Source organism: Plectropomus leopardus, chromosome 14 (genome assembly GCF_026936395.1).
Source record: "Plectropomus leopardus strain MGB_pleo_1.0 chromosome 14, ASM2693639v1, whole genome shotgun sequence".
NCBI classification, from domain to species: Eukaryota; Metazoa; Chordata; class Actinopteri; order Perciformes; family Serranidae; genus Plectropomus; species Plectropomus leopardus.
This window is the reverse complement of record NC_142189.1, coordinates 32,059,532-32,081,278: the sequence shown is the minus strand read 5'-3', so window position 1 is coordinate 32,081,278 and position 21,747 is coordinate 32,059,532. Positions and strand designations below refer to the sequence as shown.

The 21,747-nt window shown below is 38.8% G+C and overlaps 1 protein-coding gene across 1 annotated transcript in view; it reads right to left on the bottom strand.

Annotated features, from left to right (window-relative positions):
* The window catches only part of LOC121954026 (BACH transcriptional regulator 2a), a 55,473-nt gene extending 33,743 nt beyond the window's left edge, over positions 1–21,730 (bottom strand). Inside the window, exon 1 of the mRNA XM_088087418.1 lies at positions 21,480–21,730. The gene's annotated coding sequence lies outside the window, so the exon portion shown is untranslated. The remainder of the gene's footprint in view (positions 1–21,479) is intronic.
* Between the last annotated feature and the right edge of the window lie 17 nt (positions 21,731–21,747).

The window sequence follows — 21,747 nt, the reverse complement described above, 5'->3', positions numbered from 1 at the left end:
AGCCAAATCAAAGAGAGATGAGGAGGTAGCATCAAAACAAAAGGAGCACATCTAACTGCTCAGTGCTTACTGCAGGCTTTATACTGCATGTGATACAGCCTACAGTCTGAGCGCAAGAAGGAACAAGCTTTTCCATCCAAATACCCGACTAAAAACATGCTCCAAAACAGCTGCCACTGTTGTTACTTTAGACACTATCTGCTAAAAACCAACACGAGATCATGAAGCTGAAATTCAGGTAGCATCATATATAATAACAATGACTTTTATAGCACCTTGAAAAATAGAGTTTACAAAGTGTTTTGACAACCATAGCAAAGGAGAAATGGGAAATATAGATGGCAATACAACCGAAAACCAAACCTAATGAACACAACATGATAAAACTATAGAGTGAGGATAAAATTAAAACCAGAGGACAAAAAAAGCAAGACGCAGGACGCATTATGTCAGTATAAAATAATACAAAGAAATAGACCAAAAAATAGAAAAAAAAAACACAATCAAACCACAAATAAGAGGAAATAAAATAGATAAAACATAAACTCGAAAGATAAATCACATAAAATGTATCACATAAAAGTAAGTCTATAAAAATGGATTTTGAGAAAGCAGGTTATTCCAAAGACAAGGGGCCTTGATGGCAGAGTCTCGGTCACCTTAGAAGTACAACAAATAACAAACTTCATTCAAACTCAACAACATCAGCTCTGGTTTAGTCAAAATAAAATCTTATTTCACCAAGTCAGATGTGAAGAAATGCGGAGCCACACCCTGTTATCCCATTAAAAGTAATGGATTGCTTATTAGCTGCTTCTCGGCTGCTCATCACAGCAAAACTACATCTCAGTAGCTTCTCAGCTTGCTGCAAGTTGGTTTGTGTACACAAGTTCATTTGTAAATTAGCCCGCTACAACAGTTGCAATGGCAACTGTGCACATAAAACGGCACAGACCATCCTGCTATGTTAACCCTTTGAAACCTGCAAAAGATAAACTTTAGATAAACTGAGCAAACAGAAATTAGTGTAATTTCTGTCAAAAACATGGGAAGAGAAGCAATGAGCAGTTTGGTAATAAATGTTCCACAAATTGCAAGAAATTAGTATATTTAGATTTATTTCTTTTTAAAGCTAGGGTAAAAAAAAACTAAATTTATAATTATCATAATCACAAACTTAAATTTATGTTAGAGAATTAAACATTTTAAGCCCCTTTTCCAAGTCTTGTTTGAATTATTTGATTTTTTTCTACATTGTTATTATTATTATTGTTATTATATCATTTTTCTTCTTTAAAAAAATTAGTTAGGTTTTCTCTTCTTTTGTTTCCTGTTGCCTTCTTCCCATGTTTTTGAAAGAAATCAAGCCAATTTCCTCGAGTTTCAAAGGGTTCATTTGGATGGGGATGTGCATTCTATTGCCATTATATCTCTATGTTCCTGCCCCCTGATAAATGATTAAGAAACTACAGTGATTTATTTCACTATGATTGATAGTAACTAATTTCAGTGCCATCAGCCCTACAGCCACAAACATGCTCCACAGGCCTCAGCTCCCCTGCAACCCTTCAAAAAATAACCTGGCACAAAAACTGGATGGACAATAGTCATAACACCATGAGGAAGAACAAATCTGTGAGCAGATCATGTTGCCAGGCTGTATGTGGCCTCTTCTCTCCCACACGTAGATCAAAAGAGCATCAATTATACGAAGCTTCCTAAAGTGTACTGCTAATTATTGTCACTACCCCGCTCTGTGTGAGGAGCCACTCACACAGGCATATGTGGACCAGACTGTGCAGTTTGGTGAGCATTAATTGGACATGATGAAGCTAATTAGCAGAAGCCCCAAAGACCCTGAGCAGCGGGCTCTAAGTGTCAAACAGGAATGACTAACATGGTGCTTAATGCAATTAACACTTCTGCTGCTGGTTATTGAGACAATAGACAAACAGAAGAGAGGACACAAGTGATTGGCCCCGACCTTAAAGCATCCATCCAATCAATAATAATAATAATAATCAATAAACCAACCAACTAACAAACTGATGAAATGTGTGGTAATGTTTCATCATTGCTGTTTTTTAAATTGATATTTTCAGAGCAAAGGGCACGAGGAGGCTCTCAGAGCACTGACTGAGACAAGAAGGAGCCTGCAGGCAAGTGCACACTAAAAGATTTTTGCCAGGATTTGCAAGTGTAACACAAATTTCTTTGACCTGAGACTAAAACCCCCAAGTCTGCACAGAATCCATGTCTGTGCCTGTCAGGATAGGTCTAGTTTCAGACAAGCTTCAGTTTCTTAGAGCCAAGAACTGGATGGGCTTGCAGTTAGGGCATCTAGGAAATGAGTCTGAGACAAACATGAGAGTACACGGAACACACACACCGAGTTAAATCATGAATTAATAGGAGGTCAAAAACAAACTAATGGTCAATAAAAAGTAGGGGTAACAATTCATCAATCTGGATCAATATATTGATTCAATGAGCAACAATCTGCATCATCAATGCAAAGTGAAAACACTGATCCACATCATCCTCCTTCAGATGTGCCTTAATTTTGAAATTCTGTCACCGTCATACAGCAGCAGGCAGACGATAGTGGGCAGACAAGACAAAGACGATGAAGATGAAAATGTTTTGTTTTTTGGACAAACTGCGAGTCAACACAGAGCATGTGGCATATGTAAACAAAAGCTGCACTACTAAAAACATGCATGCAGACTGAAATTCACCCATGCTGTTCTGTCGAGAGATGCAGTAACTTAAACCAGCGGTGAGTTAGAGAAAGCATAAATAATACATGTAAACTGGTGAAGTTATGAGCACGGTTTAAAATTAACTTCTTATGTCCACCTGCAACTGTGGCTGTTGGAGTCAACAATGGTTTAGCCATTCAATAGTTTGCCAGTTGTTTTTTTGTTTTGTTTTTGGCTTATGAATGATGCAAATCTAGCAGCCACACGCACATTTCCAGGATTTGGCTGGTGGCTGGTGCTAATTTCCAATTCTGGTTATGAGTAGAGCAAGCTGCACAGCTAGTTTAAGGAATGTAAAATGCCTTGGGCCTATGCTAATAAGGTTAGCATGTGTGGGGAAACATGACTTACAAATGACAGTTGATTTGTCTGTGAACCTCGACAGTTATCGCTGAGATTTATACCTTTGTTAAAAGATCCACGTTTTGAGGACATTGGGAGAATTTTGTCCTCAGGGATTTAAGTCAAATATGGATGAAATTTCAGGAAAAAGATCAAGGCTGGAGTTCAAATGAAAACATTTTTCCAGAAAGGATTTTCTGACTGAATGAACCAATTTTAATTAATTACAGTTATGTGTATGTTTTTTTAAAATCTTTTCTGGCCTAAAGCAAAAATGAAAGAGGTAGCAGCCTCCTCTGTAACTGACTGTGTTAAATGAGCACATATTATAATATATCGATTGCTAGCCCCTAAATCTAATTGAATCAAAATCGTATACTTGCAGACTCTGTAATATCGAAAAATATCTTATTGGCTGGTGTCCATTAACCATTAAATTGCACAAACTGAAACTGCAATCACAACATTCACCTCATAAAAACACGTCAGTTCAAAAAAAAAACTCCCGTTTATCACAAAAAAGTTTTTACGCTCACATGAGGTGGCATTTCAGGTCATTGGAAAAAGCCATATTCACAAAACTGCACTGGAAACACTTTTTATGCTTTTATAGCCCATATGATGTGCAACACCGGCAGAAAGTAATATGACTTTATGGATGCCAACCACCAGTAAAACCAAAGAAGAAAAAGTACAACAGAGTCACAAGACACTCTGGAAAACAATGACTCGGTATGTTCAGATAGAGGAAGAGACCGAGATCTTCATAACTCTTATACGAGACAAGGAAATTACGGCTATATTAGATTGGCTTTATTGAGTGGCTGCAATAGAAATAAACTGGCCAATGTTTTGAACATCTATCTGCATACCTCTGGGAATGTTATCGCGAGAGGAAGGTCGTGTAACATCACGAGAGAAGTAGCTTAATATCAGTCAGTGGAAACACAGTCATCTCTCAATTGTGTTTCATGTGCTCACTGGTAGCCTGTAACAAACACTCACAGCAGCAGCCCCGCAGCATTGTTTTGCTGTAGTGCTACGTTGGGTCTGAGCGCTAACTCAAAGCTAGCCACGTGGTTGCAAAGCATGACAGAGTGCTTGTTTATCACCTCCGCTGCTGTAATCCTTCAGAGCACACAGACCCTAATTGCATCACATCAAAGCCGGAGCCACGTCTTCCCTCCGCAGCCGACACGGAGATGAATGTGAGAGCACGTTAATCTGTCTCGACAGGTGGAACCTCCGCAACATCCAGCAGCCTTTGCAGCTTCATTGGCACTGTTACATCAGCCCACAAACTGCTTCAGTAGCCCCGCTCAGGCCAGGAGATACTCAAGCGGCTGACCTGCAGGTGCACTGGTACCAGTTTGTGAGGGAGGTGGCTGAGTGCAGTTTTCCAAGTTTTGAGTTGCCAGTTTTGGCTGAAGATTGTGTTCTCTGCAGTGTCTGAATGAATAGTGAATGAATGAATCACTTCCCTCAGTCTTCCATCTTGTGCCATTATCACCACTAAGTTTTAATAAGTCCAATACTACGATATTCTCTCTCGCTGTTTTAGTACCCAAGACTGCTCTTGGTCTTGAGATCTGTTTCAAAGTCACTCTCTGAAATTTTCAAACTTGTCTCAGAATCAGCTGCATTTTTACTCAATCTCATCTCTGTCTCAAACAAAGAGGACTCAGGATCTATTTTCAAGACTGGTAAAGACCACAACTGTAAGGATAGCACTAAAAAGAGTTTTCCAGGGATGACTTTTTTTTCTTTCTTTTTTTTGTAGGCCAACACAAAAGTTAGCATCAAAAAGCCAATGGGATTTTTCTACTTGATTTTGAAATAATGCAGAAAATAAGCTCTATGGCAAACAAATGTTATAATACTTGCATGTTTTCTTCATCAAAATAATCTTCACAGATGAACACAAATTTCAAGATTTTTGAACCACAATTGCAATTGCCAGAGGTAAAAAGCTAATGTTAGCCTATGAAAAAACTACAGCACGGTGGCATGACGTTGCCATTCTCGGTGTGATGACGTTCTGTAGTCAGATTTAGGCGTTTTTTATCTTTTTAAGACATGTAAGGGCTTCAAAATTAACCGTGGGGTATTTAATGACATATTTTAAGTCGTAGAACAAAACGTGAAACTCTCCTCAGCTTGTGTAAACCACAGACCTTATTTCAGGCAGCTAACCAAAAAAACATTTTAAATATCCATGAAATTCTGTAAGATGAGATCAAACCGTGATTGTAGTTCTGAACACTACACCCACATACGGTGTAGCATCGACCCCACCTCGCCATTCTTGGTATTGCTGGTTGAGCATACAAAAACACAGGCCACTGGACTGATACAGAACATTAACTATTATTATTAGTATAATCATTAAGAACATTAAAGAAAAATAATATTCTCAATACTTTTTTTCTAATTAAAGATATAAATACACCTGTTTTGAATTCAACTTTCTCTCAGTCACAGAAGACTGATGAGGCAAAGTTGACCTGTTAATTCATCATAAAACACACTTCATTCAAACTCTGCAGAAACAAAACAAAACTTACCAAAACTGTCTTTGTTATTCTTGATAGTAATCTAGTAAGTCCACTGTTCCAGCAATCAACAGCTCTGGTTTGGTCCAAATAAATCCTTAATTCCGCAAGTTAAATGTAAAAACATGCCGCTATTCCCCACAGTCTCTCTCTGCCTGCTGGCCACCAGCTGTTCACAGTCCTGTAACTCCCTCCACCACTAGGTGTTGCTGTGTCTATCAGCTCAGCTGCCTCTTCCACCAGTAGAGACCGCAGACTGAGCTCTGGTATGCTGTGCACTACATACAATGAGTTTATTACAGAGAGCTGCACCTGTATTTATGGTATTGAAAAACATACCTTTGGGATTTCTAAATACCCTGTGGTGAAAAAAATGGCTAATAATTCAACTCACAACACAAGATTTGAATCGGGGGGGACATAAAATCAATGCTTTAACAGTTAAAAACTCTCTCCCTTTAAGCTTGAAAGCAGAAGTTTGGAGCTCACTCCCACAAATGTGATAAATGTTGAAAGCTCAAATGTTGAAATTCCGCATCAGTCTGAATAAAATGAATTACTGAATGTGTGTAGCTGGTTCCTCTACAGTGGCAGACGCAGCTGATTGGTTGTGTGCTCAAAAGAAAGCCAAGGATTATGTGTGTTTTTGTTCGCTTGGTTAAGATCAGTAACCCTCAAAGCACAACACATGATGCCCCATCACAAACTCAGGGTGTGTGTGTGCCTCGATTGCGTGGGCAACGACAAACTGTCAAGTATTGATGCGCAGCTCATTGTCGTCCTCCCTGGATCAGCCCTACAGAGCAGCAGAGCAGCAGAGATGGAGGTGAAGTAATGCCGTCCGCTCCCTCCCTCGTGTCCCTTCAGGTTCAATGGCTTCACTTAGTCAGTGGGTGTTGAGCGCGAGTCTGTACACATTTCAAGAGTAAACCTCATTCACCAGAGCTGCTGCAGCTACTTGGTCATTTGACAAAAAAGGATTACATCACACATTCAGGCTGCTGAGTTATCAGACAAAAATGGCTTTCATTGAGAAGAAAAAGTATAGAAATAACACTAAAGGTGACATGAAACAGATGTCAAAGTAAATACTGATTTTTCGGCCTGCAGTTAGGGTTCTGTACTGTTTTGAACAGACCCTTCCAGTCTAAGTACTCTGTCTACCAAAATGCTGCTTTAGGTTAGGGCCTGTTTTAATATTACATACACTCGTATTACTCTGTGCACAAAATGTGCTTTTCAAAATCAAAATATGACATTAACATTATTTTCCACTTTCACTGAGTTCATTTTTTTAACCAAGATCAGTCCTAATCGTAAATATCAAATATTCAGCAATTTCCAGAATTTAATCCTTTTTGTCATGATGCCACTATGTTTTTAAATTAAATTACTACATTACTACATTACTACATGCAAAGTAACCAAAATCTAGAATAGATTTATTATTATTGTTATTATTATTATTACTATTATCATCACATCATGGGATATGTCAGTAATTTGCAGCAACATTGTTTGTGACACTGCACCCAGTGGAAATAGCATGTATTTTCTCCATATGCCAAATATGGTTAAAAAATGACATCATCAGGTAGAAACTAGTAAAATGACAAATTCCAAGGCAAAAGCAATACAATGCATGTTTTTATGATGGCTGTGGGATCAAAAATTGCAGTTTTAATGGGTTTCGATGGTGCATTTTTTGGGGTTGTTTTTTTTGCTCTTAACAGTCTGAATGTAACAATTTCGTTTCCAGAGTGTATTTTAGACTTATTGTAGGAGCTGAGCTGGAAATTCCAAGATTAAACAAAAATACACAATCTCCAAAATGTATGCCATATGCATGAACAAAACCAAAATGATCAAAATGAAGAATGAAAAGCATGCCAACGCACCAAACATTCCCTAAGGGTTTTTATTTTTTTATTTAATATTTTTTGTTTTCAGCTTTAACAAACACAATTTCCCATAAGCCTTGAAAAATCACATGTTAAAGGCCACAGCTCAACAAAAGAGATGAGTTCATGGCTGTAACAAAAGCACAGAGCAGGTTTAAGGCAGCAGTATGCAGCTAAAGAATGGTATCACTGACTTCATTAATTCTACTTTCATTCCTCATGAGCTGCGTCCCTCAGACACTCTGATGGGACACTCTATAAGCTCAATAACAGATTTAGCTTTACTTTAGCAACCCCTACATGGCATATGTGGATTTAAGCAGTGCCCAAAACAGCTGACCATCATCTCACCATCTGCCCCCCTGTCTACACCAATCACCGCCGGCCATGCCAGATGGGTTGCCAGATCTGTGGCAAGGTTATGCACCAGATAAACCAGAAATGCCAACAACACCCTCAGCAGTGAGAACAGAGAGACATGTCTCCATTCTTTGTTGTTGGTAATTTGGTTTGGATTTTTGGTTCAATAGTAATAAACTGTTAAAATTTCACATATCATCACCTAATTACAGTAACGTCCTCTGCACTGTGAGGATACAAACATTGTTCTCATGTACAGATTGTCTCCTCATCAAGAATTCTCAGTGTGTCTCACAGAAGTCCAAACAATGGCTGTTCAAATCTGTTCCAAGACACAAATTCATGGCAGCGGCTTGGCGCTCCATGAAGCGCTCTAGTGTCAGGAACGCCATCTCACGCACTGGGATTAGAAAATGGTTTTCTGCCATGACAAATTTGCTGCTGGTGACACTTTTTATTGTTGCAAGGTGTGAACAGATGGATCTATGAAATATTGAATACAAAATAGTACAAAAAAGGCAGCTGTGTATTCTTTTCTATGTACAAACCATGTCAATTTCAAACCAAAAGAAATGTTGGAGAATATGCAGCTGCACATTGGTTCAAGGACTAATGAGACAATGAGTGAGGCATAATGTGTCAATTATTTGTGTGAAAGCAGTGAAATTAGTCTACATGCACGGCCACTGTCATGCAAAAACACTACATCCAAGTGATTACAGAATCCATTGTCTATGTCTGTGGCAGCAGTTAGAGGAATTCAGCCATGAATGGTGGCAAAATTAAAATATGCTTTGGTGCCTAAAGACAATTCAGACTCATTCAAGAAGCGTCCCCACTGAAGTCATTTGATTATAAATCTTGTTCACAGCACTATAGTGGAATTTCAGATCAAGTTGACTCTGATATACGTTAAAACAACACATTCCCATCCCAACATCAAATATTGCCACTTGGTCAATGCCATTCATGTCTACATATGACATTGGTGTTCAGTGCAAATTAGAAGATGCTAGTGTGCTAATGCGCTAAATAAAATGGTAAATATGGTTAAGCATCTGCATGTTGCCATTGTGAGCATGTTAGCAAGCTGATGCTAGCATTTATTTCGCCACTGTGCCTAAAAATTACAAATTATGAGATATCCTCCTATATTCAGAGATAATTATTTTTAAAGATTTATATTTCCTCTACTATGAGAGAATACAAACTTTTAAACCCAGCAGAATAAACGGTTAAGTTTTACTTTCAATGATGTTCAGCTGCTCCATCTGTGCCCAGAGTACGCTCAGTGGTCCAGGAATGTGGTACAATGAGTAACTGAATATGATATTGGTATATATATATTTCAAGAGCACTTCTAAAGAACAGTCCAGCCCAAAAAATAGAAAAAGTATTTGTGGCGGCAAATCAAACAACAATGAAATGATTACGTGGGAAACCCTGTATTTTAACTCTACATATGTAACATCTTCATATTCTTTACTTTACGCCAGAGAAGTGAGACGCAGCAAAAAACATTTCAATCAAAATCCTCTATAAATACCATGCACTGTATCATCAATAAGAAACAAAGTGTAGTTTCAAAACCACATTGTGTCTTTAGTGTGCAGAACATTTATTTGTTAATGACTAAGAATCCATAACTGATCAGTTCACAGCCTAATCAATGAATCATAAAGTGATCTCAGCCTCGGGTGATAACCAAAAAAAACACAAAAGAATAGTGCCGAGAGGACGAGACAGAAAGCCCTGCTTCACACCAACTGCACACACATCCTCCAGCATGACAGACTGCTGAGGCAAAGGTGATAAAAATAGACGTGTTAAGAGAGTGAGTGTACAGAGTAGAAAGAATTTAGCGAGAGAGAGAGGTAGAGAGAAAGATAGAAAGAGAGGGGGATATGGACAATAAGAGAGGAAGGAAAAGAGAGCGATAGAGAAAGAAATCCATCAGACATTCTGAGTCTAGTTTCCTCTGTCTGCCCTCGAGCCGTGCTGCGCCTCATGGGACAGTCTGTACTCATCACCTTCACAGACGCACACACACACACACACACACACACACACACACATGGTCAGGCTGCCCTTGATCAGTTCCTCTCACCTGCACATACACACACACACACACACACACACACACACACACACACACACACACACACACACACACAGAGTGCTGTTTGTGTGAATTATGTATCGGTTTTACACAAACAGTCTCTCAGACAGACAACAGCAGTGAAGAAGACCTCAACCAGCTGTCATCACACTGAAGCAAACATGCTGCCATGGAGATGCAGTCTTACAAATAGGAAGATGTTCCAACTCCATCAACCAAATTCCTTGTTTTTCATTCTGCATTTCTATACATGCTGTGATGTTAAGCTCACAATGAAGACATTACTTCATTCATTCAGTCAGTCAGTCAGTCAGTCAGTCAGTCAGCCAGGGTTAGTCCATCTGCTCCCTGGTGGTCACTGTAAGGCATGACAGAGTCTCCACACTCCACACTGATCCAGCGTCAGTCACTCAATGCCTCTGCCATGCTGTCACTTTAAATCTGACAAACCTCAAGACTCAGAATATCCTTCATGTTCACCTGTTGTCTTTATCAATGTCCATTTTCAGAAATCCCTGCATGAACTTTCAAACAGACCTGATCCTGACAACATGTCACCACTATGCTGAGGACACTTGATTGTCTTCTTTCTCTCATCTTTTTTTGAAATAGTGTTTTCATTCATTAATTATTTCGCTTGATAATTCATGGTCTGATTGCTGTAAAGTTACTGTTGATAAATCTACCTGTACTTCAAATCTGTGTCACATTAAAAAAAACTCCCAGGGGCTTTACTAAGGGCTCATTTATGTTGTCTTTGACACACTCCCAATGAAAGGAGGCCTCAGCTTTGTTTTAGTGGCAGTCCTCAGGCTGAATGTAGAAGGTAGAGCGGGTCGTCTATTAATTAAAAGATTGCCAGGTCGATTCTCTTTTAGCCTGGGCAAGATACTTCAACCCAAATTGTCCCCGATGGCTGTGCATCGGTGTGAGTCTCTGTGTGACTGTTAGGGATGTGGCACCTGGTATAGTAGAAATCTAGAAAAATCAAGTCAATTTACCATTTTGTTAATTTCTTTGTTTTTCTTTTAAAAAAAAACTCAATAAAATGAAGTTTTTACAAAGCCTTATTTATTTCTAATAACTACATTGTGGAGGAAGCCAGGCTGTGCTGTTGGTGTGGCTGATACATCGAATATATGTTGAATATGTATTGCAGCTTGTTCCACATGCAATACATAAAATGACTTTATCGCGAACATCAGGTATAAATCGTCACGTTTTTTTTTAAAGTCACCAGCGTTTGGGTTCTCTTGCTCTCTTCAATAGCTCTCTGCCTCACACACACACACACACACACAAGCAGGGCTTTTGCAGAGCCCCAGACCGTGACAAATTAGTTACATTTTGCCACCATACTTTGATTTGCAAATACTATTAATATATGAACTGAAGAGCTTTTAGTTTGTTTCCGGCTTACAAAAAATACACCATCAGGTTTAACGGTATTTTGGTTAACAGTTGGATGTTAGCTATTGCTAACATTAACATTATTGCCAACGTTAGCTATTGCTAACATCCAACTGTTAACCAAAAGCTTCAAGTCCACAACAAAAACATCAACACTTCCTGCCTGAGACTAACCAGGTCCTTCAAATTAAAAGCATCATGGTTCCCTCTCTTATTTATTAAATTATAACAACACTTTTTAAAAAATCACTATAAAAGTACTTTAAGATACTTATAAGAGTATTTATTAAATGTTATTATATATTATATTATTATTATTATATATATTATATAACAGTAGTGTATTCAACATTATTATATGACAGTATTTTAACTTTAATGTAACTGCATTTCATTCAATAATTTTGCATTTAAGTAGTTGACATTTGTTGAGAGGACATTTGTATAGCAATACAGCCTTATAATATTGTGATATTATTTTAAAGCCATATCGCCCAGCCCAACTGTGCTGTTATATTTTGTCTGTGAAGAGAAGAATGTGGAGCAGCAGAGTACAGTGAGGCCCCTTGACAGACACTTCACTAAAATCAGCTCTGTCTTGTGCTTCACTTGACATGACTTCACTGTGCTCCTGCTGTAGCGTGTGTGTGTATGTGTGTGTGTGTGTGTGTGTTTGTCACACACTGGGTGGGAGGCCCATTTTCAAGGTGCTGAACATCCTGAAACACCACTAACTGCTTCTGACTGAGCACACGTGTGTATGCACACAGAAGAATGTTAATATAGGGAACATATAAGCATACAGCAAACACATAGTATAGTCATGTGAGTAAGCACACACACACACACACACACACACACACACACACACACACCCCTTAGGGAGTATGTCCTCACATGATGTAGTGGGGATGAAAATAGATGGAGTTACACTGAGTGCTAGCTGTGTTTAACCCCTTATAAAACACAGTGGCATCACTTTATATGACTGTTTTTACAGATTTTAGGTATTTTGACAGAAAAGATGGGAAGAGTGAAGGTGATGACTCACAGTAAAGCTTCTTTGTTAGACTGAAGATATGCCAAGCCAACAAATGACGTCATTCTCACTCTCACTGTATGTCTTAATCTATTTATCTTCATCGGGTGTTACACAGGTTACCTAACTTACTGTAAAGGTTACAAACCCTTTCAGACGTGCATATTCAGGTAGTCTGCAAAAGTTAGGTTCATCTGTGTCTCGGTTTACAACACATGGTGCAAAACTGGCAATCTGACTGTAACTGCTGCTTCAAACAGTGATTTATGAGGTGTGCAAAGGTGTGAAAATATTGTAAGCTCCAAGCATGCTCCTCATTCTACTCTCCACGTTCCTCAGATTCCTACTTCCATGTTCATGACTAACCCTCAGTTGTGCTTTCGCAGACAAAAAACAGGAAGAGTTTAGGGATGCACGATGTTGGATTTTTTTGCCCATATCCAATATGCAGATATATAACAACTCATCTGGCCGAAAACAGATACAAATACCAACGTATCCACTTTGGTGGTGATAGTCTGTAAATGTTTTTTTCTGTCATTTTACAATCGGAAAGAAAGGATTCCAAATAACAGATGAGTAAAGTTTAATTTCTATTTCTTAAAATTCTTTACAGTTTGCTGAAAAATGCTTACTCTCATTAACATTTTTCTCTGGGCCGTTCCACTGTGAAGGTAACAGTCAGACACACAAACTTATGACAAGAGGTACTTTTTTCATTTTTTTTCCTATTTCAAATTATATGAATTTTAATCTTTAAGGTTTTTGAATATTTTCCAAAAGTATTTTAAACCATAACTCTCTTTTCTCATTGGTATGGTTTTGCTTTAAGGTAATATACCAAAAGTGCACCCTCAAAAAAAATATATATTTTTTTTCTATTTCTTCAAATTTTGTCTACTTATTCTATTTCATGACAAAAAAACATACAAACTTTTTCTTTTTTTTTACCAACTGGCATCATAATGCATACCACAGACAATATCAGCCAATACCAGTGACGTTCCAATTGTATCCTGCAATCCTATGGAAGTGGGACTGAAATCACGATCAAGCTGTGAACAATCTGCACATACGTGTTACTGACAGATCATTTGAAGTGGTCTTGGATGAGGTACCTGCTCCACAGAAGCTAAGCAATATACTGCTGTAAAAGAGTCAGCAGCAAAACATATTTTAGCCACCTAAAAATCAATATCAGTTTAAGCATACGCTCCCTGCTTTACTTTGCCTTCAGACAGTGCTGTAGCTGGTACATCGCCCTCTTCAAAGCCAGACTGAGAAAAACAGAGATTTAACATCACTGAGCACGGGAGCTGCTGCTCTACTGCTGACTCCATCAGTTAGTTAGTTTGTGTTAATTTGTGACTTTAGCCTTTCGCCTTTGTTTTTTTGTTGTTTGTTTGTTTTTTTGGATTCACAAAAGTCCCACAATTATACAAACTATCTAACAGATAGCAGCTCCTGTGTTCCATTCTTTCTTTTATTCCAGTGGAGTCTGGTGGCTTTAACAAGATACAGAATAGCTGGAGGACTTAAGCCACTACAGCTTCCACTTTAAAAAAGAGCTGCATGATCGCAGGGTAAAGCGGTAAAAATATTCTCAATATGGGATACACGTGAACTGATACTGATATTTTTAGGTGTTTTAGATAGTTTTCCTCTGCTCCCATCAACAGTAGTACATTGCTTAGCTTCCAAGTCGGTGCTCCTGTCTGCTTCTCTAAACTGGGGACCTACCAGCTACTATCTTTATGTAACACACTAGGCTGGTTTCCATCAACCGTCAAATTGCGCAAACTGAAATTGTGAATAGAAATTCCACCTGATGAAAACATGTTAATTTAGAAAAAAAAAAGATTTGTTGCCAAAATGTTTTTACACTCACACGAGGCAGTATTTCAGGCGATTTGAAAAAGCTACATTTCGCCAAACTGCAAAGGAAACAATTTTTTGGCTTTTCTAGGTCACATGATGCTATGGCTATGTGCTTGTCAGTAGGAACCACAGACTGTAAATAAAGATGGATGATGCAAACTCGCTTACCCCCGCTATGCTGAATGAGGTTAAAATGTCCCGGATACGAGCATTGCTATCTTGCGAGGGTGATGTTATTGGGAGCCCTGTATTTGCACAGTAGCGATATCCGCAGTTGCGGAGATCCCGCCCAAACACCCGTCCGACCACTTGAGAGCAGTTCCATTGAATGTGAGCGCACGGACTGGCTGTCACAGCTGTCAATCATGGCAGAAAAGCTGATTATATAATTTAATAACTCATTAAAACCAAACTGATCATGAAAACAAACACTTGAACAAACATCAGTGTGATGAGAACTACCTTCAGAGACAGAAACCATCTTTGGGAAAAGTTCATCTGGCGTGTACTTTGAGTTTTTAGTTTGGCCTATGACCATTTACTAACGGGGCGGGTCTTAGGACCTGTACTTCAGTCAGACACCAGGGGGCGATCCAGATTGACTAACCTCACTTTGGGGGAGCTATCATGTGTCCATCTTTATATACAGTCTATGGTAGGAACCAGTTCCCTCATTATGCAGCAGGAGCTACAAGAGGTGTAACTGCATCACATAACTCTTCAAAAGTTAAACGGATCATATGGAAGTCTTGAATCCACAATTCCTCTGTGAAATCGTGGACTATCACCTCCTAGAAATCCCTTATATGAAGCCACTCCCACATATAAGGGGCTTTTCTTTCCATTATGGCTCCATAACACACCTATGTGGCCTTGGATTGGAAATAATGACGGCTAGTGTGGTGGCTGCAATAGAAAAAAAACTGCTAATGTTTTGAACATCCATCCCCATGCTTTTTGGAATGTTATCTCCAGAAAAGAAGTCGCAGAACATCACTCAAAGGACACGCAGTCCTCTTGCAATTATGTTTTTTTAACATTTTGAAAATATCGCTGAAGTTTTGCGCAAATCTGAGACTGAAACCTGCCAACTGACTATGGTTCAGTACCTCATACAACCCCACCTCAAAAGATCGAAATTATCCCTTTAAATCCTTGATAGACACCAGGTTGGACCCAGACAGCAGGGTGAACAGCAGATCCACCAGCAGATCTGTTCAATCTGCACAGTGTTCCACACTTATGCAGCTGGAGCACTTGCTGGCATGTGCAGTCCATGCATTTAGAAACATGGCACATGGGTGCAGACAGAAGCAGATGGTGAAATTAAATCAGTGCATCAAATTAATTGATTAAATATACACTATGGCATAAACTTTCAACATGTGATATATAATATATATATTAAATATTTTTAATATTATTTTTTTCTGCAGGGGACCATTTTCCCTGCATACATCTTGAATTCACACAGGAAGAAAAGCAGAGGTAAAATCATAATATTAATATGGCTGAATTCTAAAATTCTATTGTTTGTTTGTTTGTTTTTTTTACACAGCTGTGCATCAACAGATCAAGATGTCTTTACAGGGTCAGAGAGCACATCTCCCGAATCCGTCACAGCTCTAAAATCCCTTCTGTTCTGGAAATGTGGAAAAACTAAAGCTGGTGTGTTGCTGAAACAAAATATAGAAATTTAAGTTAGTTTTTAAACTATCAAAAGTAAACTGAAAAGGCAAATTCCCCCCGCTTCCTGTTTGTAAAGATGCAATGTTTTTCTCTCATCTTGGTATGAGTGCTCTGGACCACTCGTCAAATTATCTCTTCCCTAAGAGAAAAGCAAAAATAAATAAAAACATTGATGAATCCAAAAAATCAGTGGGTACTATCAAAATAAAAACAAATCCCGGATACAAACAAAAATAAGTTGCTTTTATCTCGTTTCTTGCATGAGGCCCAACGATACTCATCGTCATCTTAATATACGCCTTTAGTTTGAAATCCCCATGAGACATCTATGTCTCAGTAGTACCAGGCAAAAGATGCAAAACATTCAAAACACAATCCCCTGAACTGAAACTCTGAGGAATCAGCAAATATCATATCATTGTCTAAATAATGACTCTAATATCGTATCATGATGAAACTTGTGATTTACACCCCTATTAATGTCTCAGCTCACCAGCAGGCCAGACTTTATTCATTTCATAAATGACTTACTCTTCATGTGTTACATGAACACAGTAGATTGAAAAGCAGTTATTTTCGGGACTGACCGCCTCCGCACAGACCGCAGAAAACACATTTCACACTCCTCACAGGATGCAAACCACAGACTGTCCTTTCATTCAGCAAAGATCGTCCACAGACAGACGGTACACACACACACAAACACACACACACACAGAATGACAAAAATGGCACTCTGCCCACACAAACGCATCATACATCCATACACTAAAAAACAACTCTTGTCACTTTAAATCAATCACGAAATGAAAGCACACAAAAGCATCTCTGTACTTGAGTAGATTCTTGGAGTAACATTTCTCTTCTGACTCCTAAAAATAAAATCTTCCTCTTTGCACCACAGTCCCTCAGTACATCCAACACTTTATTCCAGAGTGAGAAATCTCAACCAGAACTGACCAGCTGCTGTGAAACTTGCAACGGATATTCATGGTCCCCAGAGGAGGATTCCTAATGACACCAATGGTCTTTCAACGTCAGTTATCTGGACAAAACTTCATCTTGAACAATAAGGATATTAAAATTGATGTATTCAGTTTTCAATAGGATTCCTAATGATTGTAGTAACTTTTGGGTCCTTCCTGAAGGGAACCGGAACAGCTCCCAAAAATGAAATGAGTAGATTGCCGTGCACATTGATCTGAGTAGGCTGAACTAAAATTTGGACACCATTAGCTGCCTCTTTGGCCCAAATACAGGCCAAAAAGACAACTAAATACACAAAATATGTCAAAGTAATTACATAATATTTAATTACAATGATCCATTAGAAGCCACATGTGCATTTTTTTATGCTCTCTCTGGAGTCATTAGGTGGCAGCACCAAGAATGACTGACGTATTGTTCAGGTGTGTGCTTTTACTTTGTAATTCTTGACATTGCTTTGCTATGAGGAGCACTCCAACAGTTATGGTAAGTATTGCAAGAGAAAAAAACCCAAAACATAGAAATATGTGCAGCAGAGGCCAAGACTTTATGGTATGTAGCTCCTAGTATGGGTCCAAAATGTTTGACCATACACCTCCCATAATCTTCTATCAAGCTTGTTCCCATTATCAGGTCATCAGTTATAGATAATATTATAGATAATTTGTCACGCCCCTCCGTGTGTAATATCGACGCCAAAGGCAGCCTTTAGCATGTTAAGATGCAACCGGCTTTGAACTAACCCCACTGTAAACCTATCCACAGCAAGACTTTACACTGAGATTAAATGATATATAAATAGCTAGAAATTTCACTGGCTTTTGTTTGACATCTAGCAGAAGCAAAAAGTGTTGTTGTCCATTTGCGATCTGTTGTTTGCACCATAAGCTTTTTTGATATACAACGTGAATGCTGCTGCCACCCAACGCTGAGCCCCGTTTAAACTGTAAAACTTAGAACGGAAAACAAGACGAACCACAGGGTAATGTAGATGGCATTGCCTTGGCCCTCAGCACTACTGTAAGGAACCTCAGAGTTATATTTGATCAGGTTTTTGTTTTTTTTTTGGGGGGGGGGGTCCTTTGTCGATGTAAGGGTCTAAGGACAGAGGGATGTCGTATGCTGTAAAGCCCTCTGAGGCAAATTGTGATTTGTGATAATGGGCTTTGTAAATGATGTCGCCATTGTTTGGCTCCATGTAAAAATGTAAAGGTGGCATAGAGAAGGGCTATAGGGATGCTATCCTGTGCGCCATGTGACAAGGCGATGGTATTTAATGACCCATACAAGACATTAACTGTGTTCACAAGATGGCCAAGTGTCCCTCCATGAGACGACAACTGATCTTGATGTTAAAAATCAGTTGAGCGTTACTTCAATAATTCTGTACATGATCTCTTTCTTTCTCTGTGTGTTATGGTTAAATAAGCAGGCAATATCCACAGCAAAGCAAGAGAGCTGTATCAGTACTCTTTGCTCAAGATGACTGTCTGGAAGCGGTGGTGGTAAATATTTCATTGGCCTCAGTCACCTCTCATGTGCTCCATTCAGATCAACTGTGGGGCAACTCTGATGCTGCTGTTTCACATCAGGGGAGAAGAGGAGAGAGTGGCTCTGGAGGAAGGATAACAAACTGTTCACAATAAAGCCATGTTTAACCCTCTGAAACCTGGGGCGATGTCACTTTTTTTTGCGCTGCTTTTAGATGCCATTCATAAATATTAAACCCTTTGAAATCTAAGGAAATGTGTGCATTTTATTTAAAAAAACATGCATTGAGGAAAAAAGTGACGCCTGCACACTCACCCCATGCCACACAATTTCAGTGAAGTCAACGTTTCGATCCTGCTTGGACCTTTTCATCTTTTTCATCCCATCTTTCATCTTTAATCTTAAAGGATGAAACCACACCTATATTTATTCATTATGCACAGCAATATAAGCTCTGTGGTGGCAGTGTGGTTAACCATCTGAACCACTCAGGGTGGTAAAACAATTGACAATCAGCAATTCAATAAAGTACATATGAAACACATGGAAGTATGTAGGAAAAGAAAAACAATGACGCTGAGGCCAAACAAACATATCTCAATTAATACAAAATATTGTTGTTGTTGTTGTTATTTTATCAAATTTATCTTTATATCAACATACTTAAATTCATCATCAGTCTTCTTGCGTTCAAATTTGTATTAATTTAAGGTTAAGGGAGAACAAAAGTAATCTTCAATACATACACAAAAAGACACCTAAAAAACAGATCAAATTTCAATAAAGGAATAAAATCCCAAAAGAGCAATGTGCAACACGGCAAGAAATGATCCACAAATTGCAAGAAACTAGTAGACTGAGATATTAAAAAAAATATTTAAAAAAAGGAAGGGAAAATGTTGAGGGGAAAAAAAGAAAAAGATGAGAAAAACTAGAATTATCATAATTAAATGATGTTACAAAATTATTTAAATATTTTAACCCTTTGAAATGTGCAAATTGGCTTGAGTTCTTAAAAAACACGAGAAGGCAATGAGCCATTAAAGAAGGAATGATCAAAAGATGAGCAAGAAATTAGTAAAAAGTACACAAAAATTACCTAGAAATTACTAAAAATGACCAAAAAGAAACCAACAAACACACATGCACACAAAAAGAAAAAATAAGGAGAAAAAAAGGGTTAAAAATGTATATAAAAAAAAAAAAACATGTAATATAATTTTAAATATGTAATCATTTTAATCATAAACACATTTTTGAAGAAAAAAGCATCTTCTGAATCTGCTAATTTCATGTAATTCCAGGAATATTTCTTCCCAAGTGCCTCATTGACTTTTTACTCAAATCAATTAGCTCAAAGTTCAAAGGTTAAAATGCTTGTAAAAGGCATCTGAAAGCAGCACAAGAAAAGCATTACGGCTCCAGGTTTTAAAGGATTGAGCACTTTTTCCAAATCCAAGTTGTTTGGCTTTGTTTGTGCATTTTACCACCAATTTTAGATATTTTCCTCGTATGTTTTGATATTTTCTTGCTAATTTTGGGGTCATCTCTTCCTTTGTTGCTCATGTCTTCCCATGTTTTTGACAGAAATCAAGCCAATTTGCTGAGGTTTCAAAGAAGTCACACAATCAGCCACTACCTCCAGTCATAAGATAACACAATAACTGAGGATAATGCCTACATTTAAAGAAACGGGTGTTAATATGATATCAAATATTTCAGTACACAGGCACATGGGTAAAATAAAAGAACTAAAAATAAAAAATACTCATTTAAAATGGGAACTGGGGAAAACTACCAAAAGTAATGAAACACCAGAGGCAGGTTAAAATCTAGGCTACAGATAAAAAGAAAAAAATATAATATACATAATAAATAAATAAATAAATAATACTCTAAATAGCAGAAATAATAATAGATAAAAATAATAAAATAATATACCATATAGTAGCCAGGTAAAACTAAACTAAAAGGGTAGGTCTCTTCTGTGTGAGCTACAGTGAAAAACCTCGATTTTTGAAATGTATCTTCTTAATTTTAGACCTTTAAGGTGGCAAACTGTCATTTGGGTAACGGCAGTGGCATTTTGTCACGTATATTCTCAGAGTCACACACAAAGATATAGTCCATCCATGCAGGAATCTGCGTTATTCCGCGGTGGGTGTTTACTGAGCGGCTGTGGAGCGGCTGAGGGCGGGAATAAGGGGGTGGGAGGCTGCCTCCTTTGTCCCTCTGCAGCCCCTTCCTCCCCCAGCGTGACAGCAGCGCGAGCCCCGGTTGTGGCATTTGTCTCTCGTGCAAAACATGTGCCCCCTTTTGTAAGATTTCAGCCAATATCTGTTGTGTTATTTATGACATAAGTGACATATAGTTAGCTAAAAATGATAAGCGGAGTAATATAAAGACCGACAACTTCCTTGTGAATGTAACAATCGCGTGCGGTCTGTCTTAATGACACCACAAACACGGCTGGCCGCTCGCTGACACCACAACCACACTTTCCCTCGGCTGCTATCAATATTTCCTCTTTAAAATGTCTGATTTTTTTTGTATTATATTTATGTATATATAAAAAAAGTCGTTAGCAACACACTTAGCTCAAGAGTCCACAAAGCACTTTGTTGCAGCTGCACTTTGCCGACGTACGGCGACACGTTTTAGAGGGAAACACATTTAAACACAACACCTAGCTTGAACACGCCGCCGAGCACAACATCCCTGCTAACCTGCGAGAACACCAGCGCGGTGTCCGAGCCACAGCGGGTACACACACACTCCTGAGTAACACTCACACCGTGCTGAAACACAACAGCAGACAACACAAACAAGTGAGGAGCAGACAGATTAAGCAAAGCCACGGCTGACAAGCGGCTCCCATAGGCTGCTCTATCCCGGCGTAGTAAAGCCCGGTGCCTGCTTATTATCTCGGTAACGCCGGGACTCACTTACCCGTTTTTCCTGCTCGTCTGCGTTCAATTCCTCAGAAATAACAGTGAGTCCACATTGTTTTATTCCCGCAGCCCTCCGACATGCAGAACCGCTGCTTTTAGTGGACCGCAGGCATCAGTCCGTGTGTGGTGGAAGGGTCTCCAGTGTGTGTGTGTGTGTGTGTGTGTGTTAGGATGAAACGCCTTTTCTCCTCTAGGAGCTGCATTGTTGACATTGGCTTCCTGACGTCATGCTGGCCCTCATTCACAACAACGGCCGAGCCCCCCTG